The sequence below is a fragment of the Vicugna pacos genome, chromosome 8 (genome assembly GCF_048564905.1).
Source record: "Vicugna pacos chromosome 8, VicPac4, whole genome shotgun sequence".
Classification (NCBI taxonomy): Eukaryota; Metazoa; Chordata; class Mammalia; order Artiodactyla; family Camelidae; genus Vicugna; species Vicugna pacos.
Genome location: NC_132994.1, coordinates 59,223,798 through 59,245,174, shown reverse-complemented (window position 1 = coordinate 59,245,174; position 21,377 = coordinate 59,223,798). Strand labels below are relative to the sequence as shown.

Here is a 21,377-nt window from a genome sequence, read left to right as displayed (position 1 = left end):
TTAAGGGATTTCTGAGGAGGAAGCTATGAATTTCTGCTTGAGGGACTTGGACAGGCTTAGTGGAAGGGACCAAAGTTTGATCACGGTTGTAAGCGTACGTTTAGAACTAGATGTAAACGACAGCTGTTTCTATTGGGATCTGTAGATGTGTTCTCAGAAGGAGTGCTACGCTAGAGCAGGGGCGTCCAGTTGAACTCTGCAGTGATGGGGATGCCCTATATCTGAACTGGTCGTATGGTAGCCAGTAACCACATGTGGCTTTGGAGCCCTTGAAATGTGACTGGTGCACCTGAGGGACTAAATTTTTTTTGAATTTTATTTTATTGAGTTATAGTCAGTTTACAATGTTGTGTCAATTTTCTGAGAGACTAAATTTTTTATTTTATTTAATGTTAATTTTAAATTTAAATGTTCACCTGTGGTCATCATATTGGACAGTATAGCTGGAGGAAAGATGTGTCTCACTAACCCAGTATGATGATTTTGGGTGGTCATTTTGACCACAAATCAAAGAGACTTTGAGTATTTTTCTGCATAATTTGCCATAAATGCTATTGCTACTGTAGCATCCATTAGAATACTAAACACAGTGGCTCTTCATTAAGAAATAATGAGTGGTTAATTAATTGGTCAGTGACACCTCCTCCACACACACTCTCGTGCATACATGTATCCTCGTGTGTGGACATGTGTGCGCACACACACACACACACACGTTCTTCCCCTGGCTTCTTGAAATGGAGGGGTGGGGAAATACAACATTTCTGAGTAGCTTGATGTTTTGAAGGACAGGTAAGAATGAATGATCCCTTGGCTTCAGGCAGCGTCAGGCTGTCTGGATAATCCCTGATGGAAAGAAAGGACCAGCCCTGCTCTACAAGAACTCTGGAAAGGGGTCTCAGGTGAATCTTAATTTCCTCATCTATAAACTGGACATTACAGTATCTCCTCTGTCTGCCTCAAAAGATAATATCTATTTGTAAAAGCTCATTTTCAAGGAGGTTTTCCCAAGCCAATATCCGAGGTTTTTTATCCTGCATCCAGGCTTTCCTCTTTCTCTCTGTAGTACCAAAAGATACGATTTTTTAAAAAAATTGAAGTATAGTTGATTTACAATGTTGTATTAATTTCTGGTGTACAGCAGAGTGGTTCAGTCACACATGTGTACATTCCTTTTCATATTCTTTTTCAAGAGATACGATTATACAGATTTTCTTTTTGATCTTAAATGCCCTCTGGAAATCTTCACACCTCTTGAGAGACTCACATTTGAAAATCTTGCTTTTTCAATTCTGCCGCAGACTTGCTTTGGAAGTCTTCCTTTAGGAGTTCCTATGATAGTCCGCCCAGTCCTTGACTCAGCCCCTCTCTTGGGTTTGTTTGCCCACCATCCATAAGACTCCAGTTGGGCAGCCATCCCCTCCTCCTGAGCACTGTGTGTGTATATTTAAAAGGCCTTTTCATTTGTCTATATTTAGTCTTCCTGGTTAGAATGGAAGCTTCCTGGGCAGCAGCAGCCTTTAAACTTTATTTTTTAAACTTTTTCAACTTAATTTTCTCCAGTGCTTTGCAGACGGTGGCACTCAATAAATGTTAGAGACGGATAGTGAAATAGAGGACGCGGGTCTTTAGGGCTCAGCCTGACATCTTCAATAAGCACTCTTTGATTATTTGGATCAGCGGTTTCAAGCTTTAGCATGCTCACTGGACTCCTGCGGTGCTTTTAAAAAGTTCAAGTTCTTACGCTCTATAAATATGAGTCACTAGATCTGAGGAGGTGCAGAGGAAACCTGAATTTTAAGAAGCAGATCAGGTAATTCTGATGCAGGTGATTTGAGCACTACTCTTTGAGAAACAGTGGTCTATATATTATGATACCATTGCTACGTACTTTCCTTAAAGAAACCTTTTCTGACAGCAGGGGTATTTCTTTTGAGCAGAAGCGTGGGGCTTTTATGTTTTTGTATTTTTTTTTTTCCAGAAGGGGATGGGAGAAGAGGTGGGAAATTTTGTGGGTAGAACATTTGTTAACTGTCTTCCAATGTATGCCTGGGTCAATGAGATAATAGAAATATCGCATCAGAAAGAATGCAAGAATTTCATCAAACCACAATGATACCAAGCTCTTATTAAGGCATCACTCAGAGATTGTTTTGTCCTTATTTGAGTCTTGGTTTTTACTGGCTCGATGATGTAAACTTCTAGAGATGATTAGGAGCTGTGCATTAGATGGAAGGAGAAGAGTGCTGGTGGTAAAGGATGGCACATTGATTGCAAAAGTGATAGCTGACAGCCTGAAAGTGAAGAAGGAAACAGACAAACTGTAGAAATCAGACGTAAGATCTTAAAAAGGCACAAAACATAGGCCTACAGGCAAGCTGAAGAGTGGAGGAGTAAGCAAGGGCATACATCTCAGTGGCTTAAGGAGACATTACTGTTGCTCCAGTTTACAGTAACTATTTGTTGTTAATCTTTCTTAGAATCTAACTTCTACCAGGGCTGAGACCATGCTTGTCCCATCTGGTAGTGTGTTTCCTGTGTTTAATGTACTCCTTGTCTTATAGGAGAGGCTCTTGTATACAGAAGTGTGTGTGTCTGTGTGTGTGTGTGTGCATACGTTCGTGTATATATTTATAAATATAAATAAATAGGTTTACTGTAGTAATCTATGTTCCTGGTAATGACCCTGAAAATTTTCCTTTTCGATAATGTTTTAGAAAACTAACCTTTTTAGATATATATTTAAAAAAAAAATCTCAAAAAATTTTTGGTGTGTGAAGGCTTATTCTACATGCTTAGTATGTAATTCATTCCCCAGCTCTGTACTCTTTAATATTGTTGTCCTGTCTTCTGCCTTGTTTATATTTACACGGTCTTAAAATGTGTGGGGTTTATTTTTCAGATTATAAATGCTCATTTATATAGATGTATACTAAAATATTTTGGATTATCAACCAGTATATATCTGTATGTAGCAATTTGCAGGTGTCTCGTTCTATGTAGCTAATGCTGAATCATATTTTATATGGCTAACCATCCTTTGATATATCATAATTGTTTCCTTGGAGCATGATACATCTATCAAAATAGACATTTTAGCGTGCATTCTAATTATGAAAATGCATATTCTGTGCTAGGCAGACACATGGGCTCTGTATAGTAGAGAAAACCTTATTTAGATCCCTGAAATGATAAACCTGCTCTCCAGGTGTTCACATTTGTGTTCTTTAAACTTTTTCTTTAGTAGATTTTTGTTAACTGAAAAAGGAAAATTATTTTTTGATATTATATGAAACAGGTTAAATTGTGCTTGGTTACTCTGTACTTGGTTTCAAAACTGTGTCTTTGGTTGTGCAGAATTTGGAATTCACTTTCTAGGAAGCTTGAGTCTTACTGGAGAGGGGAAAAGGTGAAGAGGAAGTCCTCTTTTTCCATAAGTACACGTTTGGTCTCAGGCAAAATCTTGAAATAAAGAAAGGTGTGTGTTTGACCGTGACATCCTACCTAAGTGCACTCCCTCCAAACCAGTGGGCCTGAAGGCATCAGGTTATCAAAATTCAGTCCTACGTCTCCCATCGCTATGTTCCTTTCCAGTCTACACAACTCCCTCTAACTTTTCTAGTTCCTGAATCCTCTGTTTCCATCCTGACTGGAAGTCCAGCAAACAGCTATTTAGGTACTGTCCTGATTTGGGCAATGGGCTTGGAACTGTTTAGAAAGAAAGGCGAATCCAATGCCATCTACATTCTCAGGGAGTATACATACAATCTAGTATTGATTATAAGACATGCATAACTAACTTATTATTATACTAGAAGACAGAACATGCATACAAGAGGCATAAACCAGTGAAATGAAAGTTCAAAGAAAAAGATTACAACCAGGAAAGATTTTATGGAAGACAGGGTCTTTGAAGAGTGGTTAGCATCTTTGGAAGCAGAGATGGAGTTGGGAGATGGCATTCCAGGTGGAGAGAATGTGACAGATGTAAGTAGGAGCACCCCATATGGCTGCCTGAGAATTGAATGTTACCAAGCTTTGGAGGGCACCATTCACATAGACTGTGGTATAAATGGTGCCTCCTGTAGTTGTTCAGCATAATGGCCATGAGTGAAAGCCAGGAGGCAAGAAATGTGCAAGGAGAGGATTAAAGGGTCAGAGGGAGTATAGCCTGGACCATATTGTGATGGGTCTTGAATGAAAGAGTGAAGTTGTTTTACCCCTTTGCTGTGAGCTAAAAGGCCTTAAAACCCTTTCAAATGCCGAGGTTCTGTGATTTTTCTGATTCAGTTGGTAAGAGGAGCTGAGGAAGATTTTTGAGCAATGGAGTGGCTTGAAATTTCAGAAGATGAATATATAGAAAGAGTGAAACAAATTGAGAAGTTACTAGATCTCAGATGTGTATATAGTGGTTCTGTGTCTGCCATCTCAGTGAGGCTGGAGTCCTGCATCACACTGGTGCTCTGAGGGGTCACAAGACTAGTCCCAAACCGGCCCACCCGCACTTGGATACCATCTTTCCTTCTTCTGTATCACACGGACTTCATTTCTTTGATCCCTCATTTGGCATCCTTGTTAATAAGCTTGGCTAGACTTTGAACTTAAGTCTTTCTTTCACCGTTTATGTCTTGCCTCTCTGTATATCACGTACTCTCTGCCTGCACTTTTGGAGACAGACCTTTCTGAGTTGGTCCTGGGCTTGGACTTGATCCTGTGAACTGCCTTAGTGGGCAGCCTGTTGCTCACAGCTGTTCGTTTCTCGGTTTTGATTCCCTTCTTTAGCTCCAGCTCCATGAATCAGGATCCCAAGAAGGAGGCCTGTTATCAGGCTACCGCAATAGGATAGGGGCAGAGTCATCAGGCTCAAACTACAGGAGTGAAAATGGAAATTCATTCATTCACTCATCAAGTGTTTATTGAGTTCTGTGGAGGGTGAGCACCGACTTTGTGTGGTTTCCCTGGCTGGTCTGGCTTTCACTCTTTTGACCCTTCCTCCCTTCCAATGGTCTCAGAAGTTTAAGATTGTTTTTTCACAACAGCTGAGTCTCTCTGGGAGTATCAGCAAGACCTCTGGGAGTGTTAGAAGGCGACAACACAGGGACAGCGGCAGCTGGTTTTATTTTTGGTTTTCCTCAGTCAGGTGTTTGTAAGTTGAGAACTGCCTGTATTCAAACAATGTGATTTGGTAGCGTGTCATGAACTCCCGTAGAAATAATGGATGTGGTACAGTTAAAAGGATAACAATGAAACATCCCTAACATCACAAGCTAGGAAGTAAACGTTTAGAGACCTGGCGTGGATTAATGGCTCAGGGGACATGGATATGCTACGGATCATTCATAGTCTCACTTTGTGTAAAGTTTGAGCCTTGCTTTGGGTACAGAGATCCGGCCGTTGGTGAGTTTGCCTGGGGAGTAGTATTGTCTCATGGTAGGTACTGGTTGATGCATTTGGGAAATTTTATTTTGGAACTCATTAGATTACTGCATTTATTTGTTCTTGTCAAGTGTTTAATTTTTACCGCACGTGCAAATATTATCTCATTTATCAGTAAAAGACAGAGCTATCTGATCACCTTTTACAATCAATCTGATTTTTAATTTTTCCCTATATACTCCTGATCTTTGCTCATGTTCACACGTTTGAAATAGTTATAATCATGATACTGACATAGCCCTTATTTTCAAAAGCAAATTTTCATGAACACTTTCCATTTTACTAATTTCAGTACTCTAATTTTAATGGTCATATGATTTTATTTTAATGGTCACAGTTTTAAAATTCCCTTATTTTTGAATATACCATTTTTCTCCTGTGAGATTATTTACTCAAAGGGTTTGAATATTTTTATTATTCATGGTCCCTATCTTTCAGATCACTTTCCATTTTTATCATAGCTGTGCCAAAATAAAAATCTTCCTTGCATTGTTTTGATTTGTATTTCTTTAATCATTCGTGAGGTTTCTTTATTAATTATATTTCTCTTTCTGAATTGGCTTGTCATGTTTTCTAGTTTATTTCCTGGTTATTTTTGAGAAATAAATTTCTATGAGCTCTTTATATATTATAAATATTAATTTTTGTTGCTTATACTTGGTTCTAATATTTCTCACTGTGGTTTAATTTTGTTTTGTTATTTTGTACGTTTGATAATTTTAGCTTAGTTTTATCTGGTTTGTCTATTCTGATTAGTTTTTGACAGAAATGCTTTCAAAGTTGTTTAAAAGTTACTGTCAAAAAGGTGCAGTTCTCTGCTTACCACTGTTCTTGTTGCTCCTTGGTCTACCGTCAAGTGGATTGGATTCTTACAGACATGTGTATTCTGGAAACATGGAATGTTCAAGTTCGAGGGAAATTTTCAGCTTGTATTTTTAATATTTAAAGAATCTAACAAATATTTGTTGTATCTACAGATAAATGTAGATTTACAAAGAGAGTTTAGCATGTAGGTGCAAATTACATTTAAGACCTGAGTACAGTGAAGCTGACTGGTAAATTAAGAAATGTATTTAACAAAAAAAATTTATAACACTTTAAAAACTCTATGTTTGGAAATCCATTTTTTCCATGTGTTTTTGAGCATTTATGACACTGCTTCCGAGTGTCTTACTTTTAAAATTTAAATATCATTTCAGAAATGTGGCATCAAATCATTGGTCATTTGCAAAAATCACTTTAGCGGCCTCTTATTGATTGTATAAAATGGGCCTTGCGGTTGATTTTCTTCTTCTTCTGAGGCTCAGATTCTATTTGGTACCTGGGATATACTTTTGGAATTTATAAAGCATAATAGCATTTTCTTTTTATTGGTTTGATTGATCTTACAATCATTTAAAAGTAACCTTAGTTATCTGATAAATATTTAATTAATTGGTAGAAGCTGAACAGTATATTTCTCAACTGATTTACAGACTGGGGTTCAAGATCTCTTCCAGTATTTCCAACAGGGAAGACAAATTTCCAAAGCTAATGAAAGGTGGTTTCCTTTAAGTAATTAATTTTAGAAGATACTTTTGATAAATTGTTTTATCAAAAGTATTATACAATAAATGGGCAAACAAAGCTATCAAAACAGTAATTAAGTTGGTTTTAATAAATCAAAGAAAAGGAGGAGAAGTCAAGCCAGTTGTGTGCTTATGACATATTGGCCCATTCTTATCCTGGGTCAATAGATATGGAAACCACAGTTTGCTTATGGTTACTTGCTCATGGTTAACTGATAAAAAAATGGTGTGAGATGTAGAATTGGACTGATTGAATTAGAAAGACTAAGAATGAAGTTTGGGGCAAGTTAGGTGAAGTATTGTGTTTTGTTTCAGAATTTCTTTTATTTGCTCTTGAAGAGAAGCCCCTGAGCCTGTAAAGTATTATTATTGTTGTCACTAAGTGGCGTAGAAGAGAGATTTAACTTAGTAAATAATCGTTTAAATTATATATTCAATCAACAGCAAGGGCAGATCTATTGAAAGTGTTTTTTTGGCCTGAAAAAAAAATTATATTTTCTCATCATCGTTTGAATTGTATTCAGTGGATGATTACAGCATTTGTTGGGAGTATAGTGTTTGTGGGTCAGTGGCCCAAAGTCTTAAATCTTGTGCCTGGGGGACGAATTGTACAATAGGAATTCTGTAAATTGTTTACAATAAAGGGGGAGACACTAGAGAAAAGATCTATCTGTGTAGTGCTCTCGGTTTTACAACAAGGGAATACTGTTAAAGTTCCAAAGTAGCTTCAGTAGCTCAGTAGTTGAGATATTCCATCCCTTCTCCCCCTTCTCCAACATCCTGTTTCATCACAAATATTTGTCATTTTATTCATCGGTTCTCCACCCGCCTTGTGGGCTGTTGTGGTTGCTGTCACCCAGCCAGGAAGCTGGGGAATGCCTATCCACAAGCAGCATGGGGCGTCTGGCGAGGGTGCTCACCGGGTCCTGTAACTGGCCAACATTGAACTGCTGTGCCATTGAAATCAATGTAGAATCAGCCTATTTAAATAATTGTCAGAATCACCAATAACAGGCACGGTGTTGGTAGTCATAGTGAAAATATGCATAGTATTTGTGGTTAAGAAAAAAACTAAAGTTACAGTGTTTGGAGATGTCATTCTGAAGTGCTATGGAAGCATTAAAATCAAAGAAAAAGAAAAATTATGATTTAAACAAAATTGCTGCCTAAAAAGGCTAGTCTATTTGAGTGCTTGGTTAACAGTTTTAAAGAACTGTCTGGTTTTCCTGAAAAGTTTGTTTAGTATTAATTGGCTCTTGACTTGTAAAATATTTAATACAATCTAATACAAAATATAATGTGATATATAACATAACATACCATAACATAGCATACCGTGGCATACTCCACTTGTTTCAGAAGGGATGGATATTTTTGAAGAGTGTTGGCCAGGCATTTTGTAGACTGGAGTTACCGGTTTAGGGGAAGTAAGTCCACAGAGGGTTCCCTTCTTGTTGCATTGAATTACGGGGTGTGTCCTATCAACGTAACTGATCACTGGTGGTGTTAACCTTGATCACTTGGTTATGGTAGAGTCTGCTAGGTTTTTCTACAGTAAAGTTACTATTTTTCTCTTTCCACATTGTCTTCTCTGGATGTCAGCCCACACTTAAGGGGAGAATAATTAAGCTTTACCCCTTGGAGGGAGAGAGTCTCTTTTATTTATATATTTTGGTGTGGACACAGGGATATTTATTTTATCTTTTGGGTCATCACTGAGTGCCAGTCACTCTTTATTTTGTTGCTCAAAAGCTTGTTTTAAATTTTTAAAATTTTATTTTGCTCAGCCATCCGGTGTTGTATGTAGCTTGGTTCTGCGTGCGTCACCCAGCTTTTTCGCCTCTCCCACCTCCACATGTTTACATTCTTTCTTCAAACCAATCAATTCCGTTTGGCTGCTCTGGTTAGCACTTCTGGTCATTTTCGTAGTCAAGTCTTAATGTAATGCTCTGTGGGAGGAGAAGTCGTAATACAAAACTTCTTGTCAGCAGATTGGCGAACTTACCTGAGAAACTGAGACTCAAGATTGTGAGCATGTGTGACTAGGACCGAAAGCAGATTTCCAGGTAGGAAATCAAAATCATTTTCTTTAACTCCTTTGCACTTGATTTTGTAGAAGGCAAATCATCATTTTCTTACAAGATGCAAAGTCCCAAAAGGAGGGTTGGCATAAATATTGAAGTTGCATTAGCAAATCATGTTGTGTTCCATTGTTAAGTCTTTTTTTTTTCAAGATTCTTGTATTTGATTTTTAAACAATAAAGTAACAGCTGAGCTTTGACATGAAACCCAAGTGGAACTTGCAGAAGTCTATCTATATTTGCAAAAGTATTATAGATATGATTTTGATTGCTGAGGCCTATTTGAAGAGGACCTTTCGGAGTGTAAATAACGTTCAGATTTATTCTGAGAAAAGAGATATTGGTTACAGGATGCTTTCTGTGTTTCACAGGGTATTTACTAAATATGGATTGATTTCTATTGTGCGTTTCTCACCGACTCCCCTCAGGTGTGAGATAAGGTCATAAACTCTGTTAGAAGGGAGGGGCTCAGGGAGAGGAAGCTCGCAGATCACGTATGTGCTCCAGTTTCTGCATAGTGATATTACAAAAACAAGAATCAGTTTGCCAGCAGCTTCCATGGTGGCAGGCTTACATAGGGCAAGTTGAAAAAAAAAATAGAGTTCATGCGAATGCGAAGACAAGCAACAGAAAATCTGGAATGTAACTGGAGTTAATGTGCGATTCTTACCTCTGCTGTTGGAAGTATAAAAGCAGTGTGATCCCCCATCAAAACTACAGAGATTTCAGCTCCATGGCAACGTGAAGAACCTATTCTGACAGAGGGTGTGTACACAAATGCACTCAAAGCACGGGGTAGGGAGTGAGTTTGGGGTTGGGGCGGGTGCGGAGAACCAACCCTCCAAGGCTTGCCCACGCACTTTTATGTGTGTATTATAATAAGGCCTTTGTGCAAGGAGGCCAGATAGAAGTTCATGTCAGCTGCCCTCTGGGTCTTGTACGTGATCGCGCTGCCATCACCCACCTCCCTTCTCTCTTCAGAAAGGAAGCAAGAAAAGGCAATCAAAGAATGCTGCTGCGAGGAAGATGCTCCTCCCCCATCCTCTTTTAGGAATGTCAACACAGTTACTGCTTTTCTGTGTGTCTCTCGGAGTATTTGGCTGCCTCTGTCCACTGTCTTTTTCTAGGAGAGCCTTTGAATTGCAGTCTTCACGTAGCGTGGGGGCTTGTGAAAGCTGTAATCAGCTTCCTCCTTTGGAGGGGGGGAGTGCTTTCTGGCGGTCAGCTGGGGTTCTGCCTTCTGCTCCAGGACCCGGGGGTGGTGTGGAGCGATCGGTGAATTAAGTATTCCTGCCCACAATTACTTGGCCTCAGTCTCAGCTCTGGAACTCCAAGTCCCTTTTCTCACTTGTGCTTCACAGCCACGCTCATCTCCATCAGCACCCCCAGCCCTTTGGTTAGTCTCTTCACTTTGAAGAGATAACTTCACAACCCGGCTAGTTAGTGTTTGTCCATGTCCCTGTCCTGCCTTTCGGAAATGATAGAACAATCTGGAAAATGTTTATTTTTGCTGCGCTTCAATTTAGCTGATCCATGGGGTAAATCAGATGTTCTGCTGCATCTTGGTCAGCTCTGAGAATAACCTCTAGTACATCTTAGACTGTTTTCGTACCACCTAAGATTTGAGGCTGAATTTGGTTATCTACACTAGGTTCAGAGGTTAGGGAACCAAGAAATGCCCTCTTCAATACAGATCTTTACACTTTACCTTTTAGTCCTGAACATAATTCCTGCCCAGCATCGTGATTGGCCCTAGCGGTGGGAGGAAATTATTGCTGAGAAGCCAGAGGCTCTTATGTGCCCAAAGATACGACAACTGAATGTTTTCAACTTACGCTTAGGGCTGCAGTCATCATTTCTTCACACAAAGAAATGATCCATTTACCCCATTGTTTCTGCTTGGAACATTCTTTTTGGCTTTACTCTTAAACATAAATAATCTGCAACTAAGATGACATATAGCCACATACCATCAGTTTCATTTGTTAATTAACTTATTTGACTATTTTTGACTTATTTTTATGTGGTGTCCTGTTCATGCAGACAAGAACAGGCACGTGTCTGCCAGTGAGGAGCTAGTGATCTAGAAGTAAAGTGCAGACTGCAAAATATTGCAGTCCTTTGTGAAACGGGCTGTAGGAGAAGATGCATGAAGCCTCGCTGTGCCATGAAAGGGAACTGGCCAGCGCTGCTGGAGGGGTTTGACAGAGGAGAAAATGCTTGAGCTGCGACTTGCAAGCTGAGTTGCAGTTTGCCTGGTAGACAGCACGAGGAAAGGCGTTCCGGGAACACAGAGCTCTGGCATGGAAAGGCCCAAAGACTTAAAACCCACAAGCAGATCTTCATGTGGCTGGATTACAGGATATAGAGAGGGAAGGAGTGGACGTCACGAGGGAATGATCTGGAATGCTTGGCAGGGACCAGGTCAAGGAGGGTTTGGCATGCTGGTATGTTGGGGATTTCTCCTGTAGGCAAGGAAGAGAAACATGTTGAGATTTGCATTCTACCAGGAGTTCTCAGGCAGCATCATAAGAGTGATTAAGAGGGACCCAAGCCTGGATTGGGAGACGTGGTTTGTAGACAGTTATAGTCATCTTCAAAAGGAAAAACCAGAGGCCTGAATTCATGCTAGGATATTCAGAATAGTGAACACAGGATGGATTTTCAAGCTTAGGAAACGGCCCCAGTGACTGAGTCAGTGTGACGGATGAGGGAAAGAGAAGGCGGTTCTCAGGAGTCTAGCGGGACGACAAGGTGCATAGTGGTGATGGTGCCCAGGATGAGAGAGACAGGAAGATGTGCAGGCCTTTGAGAAAAGCAATGACCTGTGTTTTGGATGATCATGTGTGGTCTGTGGAAGGGTCACTGGTTTGGGGATCAGAAAGAACCTGAGTTTCAATTCTACTTGTCCCCTGTGTGGTTTGAGGTAAGTTACTTAACCTCAATCTGGAGTCGTTAGTTTCTTGGTCTGTTAAGTGGAGGTAGTAGTCACTGGCTGGAAGCCCACTGGTGAGGGACAAAGGATCATCTGCGTAAAGCTTGTGACTCAAAGCCAGTTCTCAAATAAAAGCAGATTATCATCACTGCTGCGTTCTGTAGGCAGATCTCAAAACCTGTCCCCTAGTGGGGAGGCTAAAAATACAGCCTTCGGAGTCAAGAGCATATGAAAGAACAGGACTTATCAGCGGGGCTGAGGAAGCATGCCTGTTCGTGGGTCTAGAATAATCTGTTGAGAGCTGGTGTGTGCCACGTCCTGTGCAAGAAGGAAGGAAGCCAAGGTGAAAAACACTTGGTCTCTGGCTTCAGGGATCTTAGAGTCTATAAGGGTGACACACAGAAGGAAATCAAGAGGGTTTTGAGTAAGAAGAGGACCTGGGGCAAATCAATGTACCCAGATTTTTTAAAATTGTGTAATATACCATATATTCATAAAAGGACACCAACAGTTTGATGAATTTTCCCAAACTAAACAGCAGATGAAAAAAACAGGACGTTATCAGCATTCCAAGAGCAATTCTCTTGCCCTTTCCCAGCTACTCTATGACTTTAAATGCCATGGAGGTTTTGCCAATTTTTATACTCTCATGTATGGAATCACACCCTACGCTGTGTTCTCTTTTGTTTCTGGCTTCTTTCACTTACCAATACGTTAGCAAGGTTCATTCATGTTTTTGCACGTAACAGTCATTCAGTCTTGTTGTATAGAATCTCACTGTATGAATTTACAACAATTTATTCGTTCTACCGATGATGAATTGGGTTTTGTTTTTGGCTATTACAAATGCTGCTCCTGTGAATGTTATAGTGCGTATCTGTTGGGTGTATACCCAGGGGTGGAGTTGCTGGATCTGAGGGCTTACACCTGTCAGTGTTGCTGGTTAACAGCCGCACACTTTTTCAAAGTGTACGTGCCTATTTACACTCCTTTCAACAGTGCCCGAGGGTCCTCACTGCCCCTACTCTGCTGTGGTATTTTCATCTTGCTTATTTTGACCAAGCTGGTGGTTATTTAGTGGTGTAGTCTTGTAGTTTTCATTTTCATTTCTCTGATGATGAGTGAAGTCGAGCCCCTTTTCATCTCTTTTACACAGCGCCTGTTGAAATATTTTGTTCCCTTTTTCGTTGGGCTTTCTGCCTTTTTGAAGAATCAGTATTAAGCAGGGAGAATTATTTGTTAAGGGCCCACCAAGGGTTATTCTAGCACTGAAGTCAGAGGAGAGGACAATATTATAGTCCTACTTTTGCCCTCATTGTCTTGACTACTCTTTCCAAAAGCTTGGCTGTGCCTGGGAGGAGTGAGGTGATAGACAGATAGCACTGGGACCCAGAGAGTATTTTTATATAGATGTGAACCTGTTGATGTGTGTGGCCAAGAGGGAGCCACTGGAGAGACAAAGGGGGCTGAGAAAAGGAACAGATGATCACTGATTGAGCAGAATCCTGGAGCAGTTGGTGTGCTCCCAACTCTAGAAAGGGCTAATTGGGGCAGAAGGTGGGGAGGGTAGGGAGGTGTGTTAATAATTAGTTTATGGATAGAAACTCTACATGGAGGAAATGTTTCCTTGAAAATCTTTATTTCATTTCATTTCATTTATAGTTTTTGTGAAGAAGAAGGCAAAGTCATTTGTCTGTAAATATTGAATAATGTTGAAGAAAGTAGGGAACGCTTGGAGTTGCCTGTAGAGGAAGCGCAATCATGAGATGGTAACACTCACCTGGTCTGCAGAGGGCTCAGCAGAAATAGCTCTGCCTCTGTAGTAGTTGATGTTCCTGATCTGAGACGGTGATATAGGACTCGCAGGGGGAGTGGTCCAGAGTAGGTTTTTGAGATGAATACACTGAAGGAATAGGGTGACAAAGAATGCTGGCAAGGACAAGGGGGAGGTGGTTCCCAGTGGGATCCGGACAGGATAGTGAAAGGTGGGGGAGGAGGAGAGGAAGGAGCTGGAGGAAGAGAGATAGGACAAGAGGAAGAGGTTCTGAGCTATTGGAAGGGAGGGCTTGAGGAACTGGATGTCTCTGTGAGGCTAGAAAACAATAGTGCTGGAATGTGACAAGGTAGGTGAAGTGACGAGATTGACTAGAGTAGCCTGTCGTGTTGACCCCAGTGGATCTGACTTCCCTGTGAGGTGTTGTGGAAAATGATCACACTTAGGCAAAGAACCTCTCAAACAAGGTCATGTTTCGAGTTTTAGCTTGTCTTCTGCATTATTAGGCAATAAGTATTTTTCATTAAATGAAGACTTCTGAAGAAGCTCTGTTTGAGTATTTTCCCCTTATATCAGCCGTTGGTTCTTAGTTCAGTAAAGTTGATTTTAGATCATGAGGGTAGATACAGGGACACAAATGGTCAGGCTTTACACTTAAGTAAAATGCTGAAAGGGAACATGTGGTGCACAGCAAACTCTGCTCAGACAGGGTGGGTGCGTCCCTGTGCGGGAGTAGAATCACTTGCCTGGCAAAGTTGTGGGCACTGGGGATCATGTCTGCGAAGGACCTGCCCCGTAGCTAGCTGATACATTATTTTCTCATGTTTACAGTTTGCCAAATTTCAAGGCAACTTGAATTACACACTTGCTGAATCAGAATACTAATACCAGTAATAATAGCACCTGTTCAGCTGAAGGGTTCCATGTGCCAGGCGCAAGTCCAAGTACACTACACATATGAGTATCTTATTTAATCTCCGAAATGGCCTGATGGTGTAGGTATTACTGTTACTGCCACTGAGGCTCCAGGAGTGCAACTCACCTGCCCAAGGTCACCCGAACCTGAGCACTGGGACTCTGGGCCCCACTTTCCTAGTTACTGGATCACTCCTGCTCCTCCCTGGCCAGTTTAGGGATGTGGGACAGAGAATGAAAGGACTGCTTGTTTCCCGAGAACTTTTTTTTTGAATGGGGTGGGTGTTTGCTTTCTGAATTTTCACCATTAGGGTAGACGGTATTGGAAGGGGCCAGCGCTCCCCCGTCACGTAACTTCTGAGTGTCTGCTTGGAGCTCTGCTTTTCTTCTTTGAACAACTTTATGCTTGTCAAGATTGTAGGGAGCATTTAAACGGGGGATGCTAAGTAACTCTAGAGCACAGCCCTGGCAGCCAGCTCCGTCTCTAATCTCTGCCCCCAACTTCCTTCTTAAGAGCAGCCTGGCACTGAGGACAGAGCCTTGGGGGAATGCCTGCTTTCTTTTTCCATTTTAAACCAATGGGGTTCTGTCTTATTCAGCATTTTCATTTTTTTAAACCGGTGATGTTATATCACAGGGTAGTACAATTGATTGCCTTGAAGGGGCAGTAAAATGTTTACTTACATATCTTCTAATTGATTTATTACATACTTTCAATAAACTGCGTCCCATGAAGAGAAGCCCATCACCTCGATCTATTCATTGATCTGCATTCTGTGTCTGGATGTGTGTCCTCAGAGCACAGTCCCTTTAAGAACCACTAGCCCTCAGCAAAAATAACCTAGGGCAGCTCAGGTTACTGCCAGGCTCCAAAGACTCTTCAGGGGGTCAGGTTGCTTATTTCTCTGGCACCTGCCTCCGCAGGGATGTAGGAATTGCTCTATTTATGCCAGCAGAGGGGGGTCTGTGTGGATCTGTGCGCCAGAGTCCCCACCTCCAGCCAGGTGCTTTCACCGATGACTGCTCCTGGACTTGCCCCCTTCTGGTAGGAGGGTCTTTGGTTGAGCCACTTAGATGGCATTACATTAATTGTGACCCTGTCCCTGGACCTGGATGTAGGAGCGTGCCTGTCTTTCCTATCAGCCCTATCAGCCTTGGGTTTTGCACTGTTTCTTTGAAAAACAAAAATGAAAATGATATCAAAAGCCATCAAACAAACATGCACCTCCCATTCCCAGAGTGGAAGCCTGGCCGTGCAGTGCGGGGAGGTCACAGGAGGACACGCCCTTTCCCCAGACCCCCTGTGCCTGCACATGTCTGTCTCACCAGCCTTTCTGGTAGAGGAATGTTTTTACTGGCTGAACATAAGCCCAGGGAACAGAGCATAAAGAGGGCCTAATGCTCTATAAAGATAAACAAACAAACAAGTGGAATGAACTCTTCCATTGTGAAAAATCAGTGAAATATCCTAAGAGGCAGTACAGTGTGGGAGGGGGCAGAGGACCCTCAAGGGCTTAGACCATCTGGGGCCTTGTCTCAGCCATGCTGCTGATTAGCTGAGTCGCAGAATATTAGGATTTAATCAGCCAAATGGTATCTGTGAGTGACTCACATTCTTTAATTTTCCTAGAGGAAGGTGAGGCTCAGAGAGGTTGGATGACTTACCTGAAGTTTCTCAGCTAGTTGGTAGTAGATCTGGACCCACAGCCCAAGTATGCATATCATTGCTCTTCATCACTCTGCAGAGACGCGGTCAGGAGTCAGGTCAGTCCGAGTCCCTATTTCCTTATCTAGAAATGAGGGTGCCCCTACCTGGGGTGCCTTCTTTGTAGGGTATTATAAGGATCTGCTAAATGAGTGTGGGTGGAACACTTTTAAAAACTATTAAATTATATATTAATATTAACTAAGTGAATTATATCTGTACACATGTGTATGATGAGATATATGTATGGTGTGATACCTAATATTTTGTTAAAATTCTTCTTGTGGGAGCATATTAACAAAAATCTGGATCCTTCCTCGGAAATGTAAAGCCATGAAATTCCTGGACATATAATGGTAAAAACTCTGTGGACTTAGATTTCCTAATCTGACAGTTTTATCTACTAGCACTATTATTACTTTACCTTTATGAAAAATGGGAATAATAGAATTCTCGGCCTATCTTGAGTTGTCCAGAAGATAACTTTAAGAATATATGTAAGAGTACTTCATGAACCATAAAGCACGGAAGTGAATTGTTGTTATCAAATATTGCTGAGGGCCACAAATCCTGTCTGTACAGCACATGAGATATGATTAAGGAGATAGGTCATATGTTCAAAAGCAGATTTCAACATTATCTGACCTTGGTGTCAGATAAAGACAGTACACTATAGATAATAATTGCAGTGAATTAATATGTCCTTTTGTTATAGTTTACAGGCGGAAGTGTAATCCATGCTTCTAATTATTAATCTTTTCCTATAGGCATTTACCCAGATTGTCAAGACGTATGCATTGTATATCTCATATTTGTAGGACACTATTTACTGTAATAATATAGAAGGTGAGATTTAAATGCTATTTTCTCATTTACACCATTTGCACTAATATTTATGTGTCTGATTTTTCTCATTTGATTGTTACAGAATATCACAGAAATCATTACAAATGATTTTTCTCATTTGATTATTTCAGAATATTTGTGAGTTATAATTAATTATCATTAGTTGACAGATGAAAGGTCCAAAGATTTTCCTTAGACCTCTTGGAATGTGAGTGGCAGAGCTGGCATTTGAAGCAAGGTCTTCAGGTCCCGACTCCTGTGCACTTGCCACCGTAATCTGTGTCCTTGTGTTGTGTTGGGGGTTCTGTTCTGTGGACTGTCTTCTTCATTCATTTTTTTCATTGATACAGTTACTCATTCAGCATGAATACTCTATGTGGAACTCTGTCATATGATCTCATACTTCAGGACTAAATCTCTTAGTATAGAATGGGTTGTTTTACGTCTGACTTCTTTAACAGAAGGAGAAGTGTGACGTCTGACTTCTTTAACAGAAGGAGAAGTGTGACACTGACACTTCAACCTTACAAAAGGACTGATCTGGGGACAGGGGAGGAGACAGTCCCTTAAAGGGAGAACCACTGATGTCAGAGTCAAAATAAATCTTTGCCGTCCAATAAGGTAGCCCCCCAGTCTCATACGGCTGTTTACATTTAAATTAATTAAAAATTAGAAACCAATTCCTGGGTCACACTAACCACATTCTGTGTCGGTAGCCACATTTGGCTGGTGGCTACTATATTGGGTAGTACAGATATATAGGTATGTGTCTTGTCCCAGAAATAGATAATTTTTATGTCTGATATGTGTGTGTAAAATTACATATTGGAAATGAAATTGTTCTATTATACACTCCCACCTAAGATATAATAATAGCTACCATTTACTGAACGCCTTCTCAATAAGTGGTAGGCACATAATGTATGTTATTCCATTTTATCCTAACACCATTTTTTGTGCTGAGAACCAAAGGTTCAGAGAGGTTATGTAATTGCTGAAGACATGATAGGGCTGTGTGAATGGATGCCATGTTTCTTTGATTTCAAAGAGAATACTCTTTCACTCTACCATGCTGTCTTTCTATGTAGTCTAGTTCGACTACATCTGGAGTATAAATTTTCAATGCATTATTTTATCATTCAGTCCGCTTTGGTCCAGCAAGTGTGCCAGGCAGTCATTCTGCTGGGAGCAGGAGATGCAGCACTCAGCACAGCTCAGTCCCTGGCCGTAGGGAGCTCCAAACCAAATAGAGCTCAGACATCGAATGAATAATTATCACAGCGTAGGATGATCTCTGGCATAAGACTGCGATGCAGCCAGGAGCCGTTGAAGGGTTTAATCCAATGAATGCCATAGTCAAATTTACATTTCATAAAACTCACTTGTAGTCATGTAGAGCCTTGTTTGAGAGGAAAGGGAGAACCTATGATAATTATTGTATTTAACAAAGTGAAGGAATGGTGAAGGCTAAAACTTAGGTCATAGTGGTGGACTGAGAGAGAAGATTGACAAGGGAGACAGTCAATGAGAGCTGAGGGTAAGGAGCAGTTAAAGATGACTTACATATTTACCTTTGAGTGCTTGGTGAATGTTTGGCTTCATCAAAGGAGAGTAGGTAGGAGGAAAATGTTGTACGTGAGTGCGTGCATGTGTGCGTATGTGTGCCTGTATGTGAGCACATGCCCTAATGTAGGTGAGTTGCAGGGTAGGAAAGGGTGAAGATAATGACTTAATTGACCACAAGCCTGTAAAATATCCAGAAAACAGTTTTGTTTGGCAAGTGGAAGAGGCTGCTATTAAACAATGAGACCTTTTAAGAATGTAATTAAAAAAATTAAAAATAAAATCCTGCTATAATACTAAGGCTAAAAGGGAGAACTAACCAATCTTATAGTCTAAATATGATACATCTGTCCTAGGCTAGGCATAGGATAGTAAGCTAGGGATGTGATTTTCTTTTTCTTTCTTTCTTTTTTTTTTTTTTTTGATTTCTTTTGTACATGGATTTTTTTTAATTGAAGTATAGTCAATTACAATGTGTCAATCTCTCCTGTACAGCACAATGTCCTAGTCATGCATATACATACATATATTCGTTTTCATATTTTACCCATTAAAGGTTATTACAAGATATTGAACATAGTTCCCTGTGCTATACAAAAGAAACTTTTAAAATCTATTTTTATATACAGTGGCTAACATTTGTAAATCTCAAACTCCCAAATTTATCCCCTCCCACCCCCTTACCCCTGTAACCATAAGATTGTTTACTATGTCTGCGAGTCTGTTTCTGTTTTGTAGATGAGTTCATAGTGTCTTTTTTTTTTTTTAGATTCCACATATGAGTGATATATTTTTCTTTCTCTTCCTGGCTTACTTCACTTAGAATGACAATCTCTAGGTCCATCCATGTTGCTGCAAATGGCATTATTTTATTCTTTTTTATGGCAGAGTAGTATTCCATTGTATAAATATACCACAGCTTCTTTATCCAGTCATTTGTCCTTGGACATGTAGGTTGCTTCCATGTCTTGGCTATTGTATATATAGTGCTGCTGTGAACATTGGGGTGCAGGTGTCTTTTTGCATTAGCATTCCCTCTGGATCTATACCCAGGAGTGGGGTTGCTGGATCATATGGTAAGTCTATTTTTAGTTTTTTGAGAAATCTCCATACTGTTATCAATAATGGCTACACCAAACTACATTCCCACCAGCAGTGTAGAGAGTTCCCTGTTCTCCACATCCTCTCAGCATTTATTGTTCATGGGCTTTTGAATGATGGCCATTCTGACTGGTGTGAGGTGATACCTCATTCTAGTTTTGATTTGCATTTCTCTTATAATTAATGATACTGAGCGTTTTTTTGTATGTCTTTTGGCCATTCATATATCTTCACTGGTGAAATGCTTCTTTAGGTCTTCTGCCCATTTTTGGATTGGATTGTTTGGGGACGTGTATTTCTGTATAGTCACAACATGTAAAAATATTTATTACCATGGGATTCCAAGAGTAACATAGAGGATGGGTTTAAATATGGCTTCTAGGAAGCCTAATGTTGAAAAGGCAGATTTTGGGGGCTACATTTTCTTTGGTATGTGCCGCCTCTTCATTCTAGATAATTAAATAATCTGTTCTTAATTTAGTGACCAGGTAGTTATGTTATTTGACATTTTTAAAAGGTAAGAGTTAGCAAGTACTTCCTAACTTGTTTTTTGGCAGTTCTTAATTTTAATCAGTGGTTGGCGTAATTGCATTGCAGCAGAAAATAGTTTCACAGGTTTAAGAAATTATAATGATAGCATTGGTTCCAATCTAGGGTAAGGAAATTCCATTTTCTTTAAAAAAAAATCAGTTGTTCGGCTGATAGTAAATTTAACAGGCACGGAATTACTAAAACCAGGAGTGCTGATGGAAATAGTTTTTTCTTGAAGTCAATCTGTGGTCTCTGGATTGATAGTTATGTCTGTGCCCTTTGAAACAGTGCCTCCTTTGGAGAGCAGCATTGTTTTAAAATGATCTGAGGATCCTCAGTTCAGACTTGACCAGCATAGACCGCCATGACAGAAGGCTGTCAGATGTATGATGCAGGGTGAAACCTGATTCTCTCTGGATGCCTTGTCTCGTTTTGAGCTATTTAAAAATATGAGCTTCTGTAAAATTCATGAAACATTTTTGGTTTCTGAGTCAATTAGCTTTAAGTACGTTCTTTTTTGGCAAATACTAATAGGTCTCGTTATCTTGTGTTTTTGATTTTTTCCCAGTTTCTTAAATTTTTTTCCTTTATTCATTTTCAAAATGAATAATAAAACTTTATGAAATAAAGGAGACTCTAGGTTTAATGTTTTATTATCATGCATTTTTTTGGTTTGTTTTTGGGGAGGGGGTTACGTTTATTTATTTATTTGATGGAGATACTGGGGGTTGAACTGGGAACCTCATGCATGCTAGGCAAGCGCTCTACTGCTGAACTATACCCTTTCCCCCTTAGCTCTCATCTCATGCCAGGGATTAACTGCTGAACTGTTAATGATTAGGAACTTGGCAGTACTTACGAGGAGAGTAATGCAGGTACACGTGTGTTTCTTCAGAGTTGCTTAGCTGTGATCAACTAGAGG

The 21,377-nt window shown here is 40.2% G+C and overlaps 1 protein-coding gene across 7 annotated transcripts in view; it reads left to right on the top strand.

The window, feature by feature from the left end:
* Window positions 1–21,377, top strand: part of HIVEP2 (HIVEP zinc finger 2) — a 176,847-nt gene that overhangs the window by 31,188 nt on the left and 124,282 nt on the right. For 2 of the 7 annotated variants that reach the window (XM_072965948.1, XM_072965950.1), the window contains exon 2: window positions 8,996–9,070. The exons of the other annotated variants lie outside the window; for them this stretch is intronic. The gene's annotated coding sequence lies outside the window, so the exon portion shown is untranslated. The remainder of the gene's footprint in view (window positions 1–8,995; window positions 9,071–21,377) is intronic. 7 annotated transcript variants of the gene reach the window in all.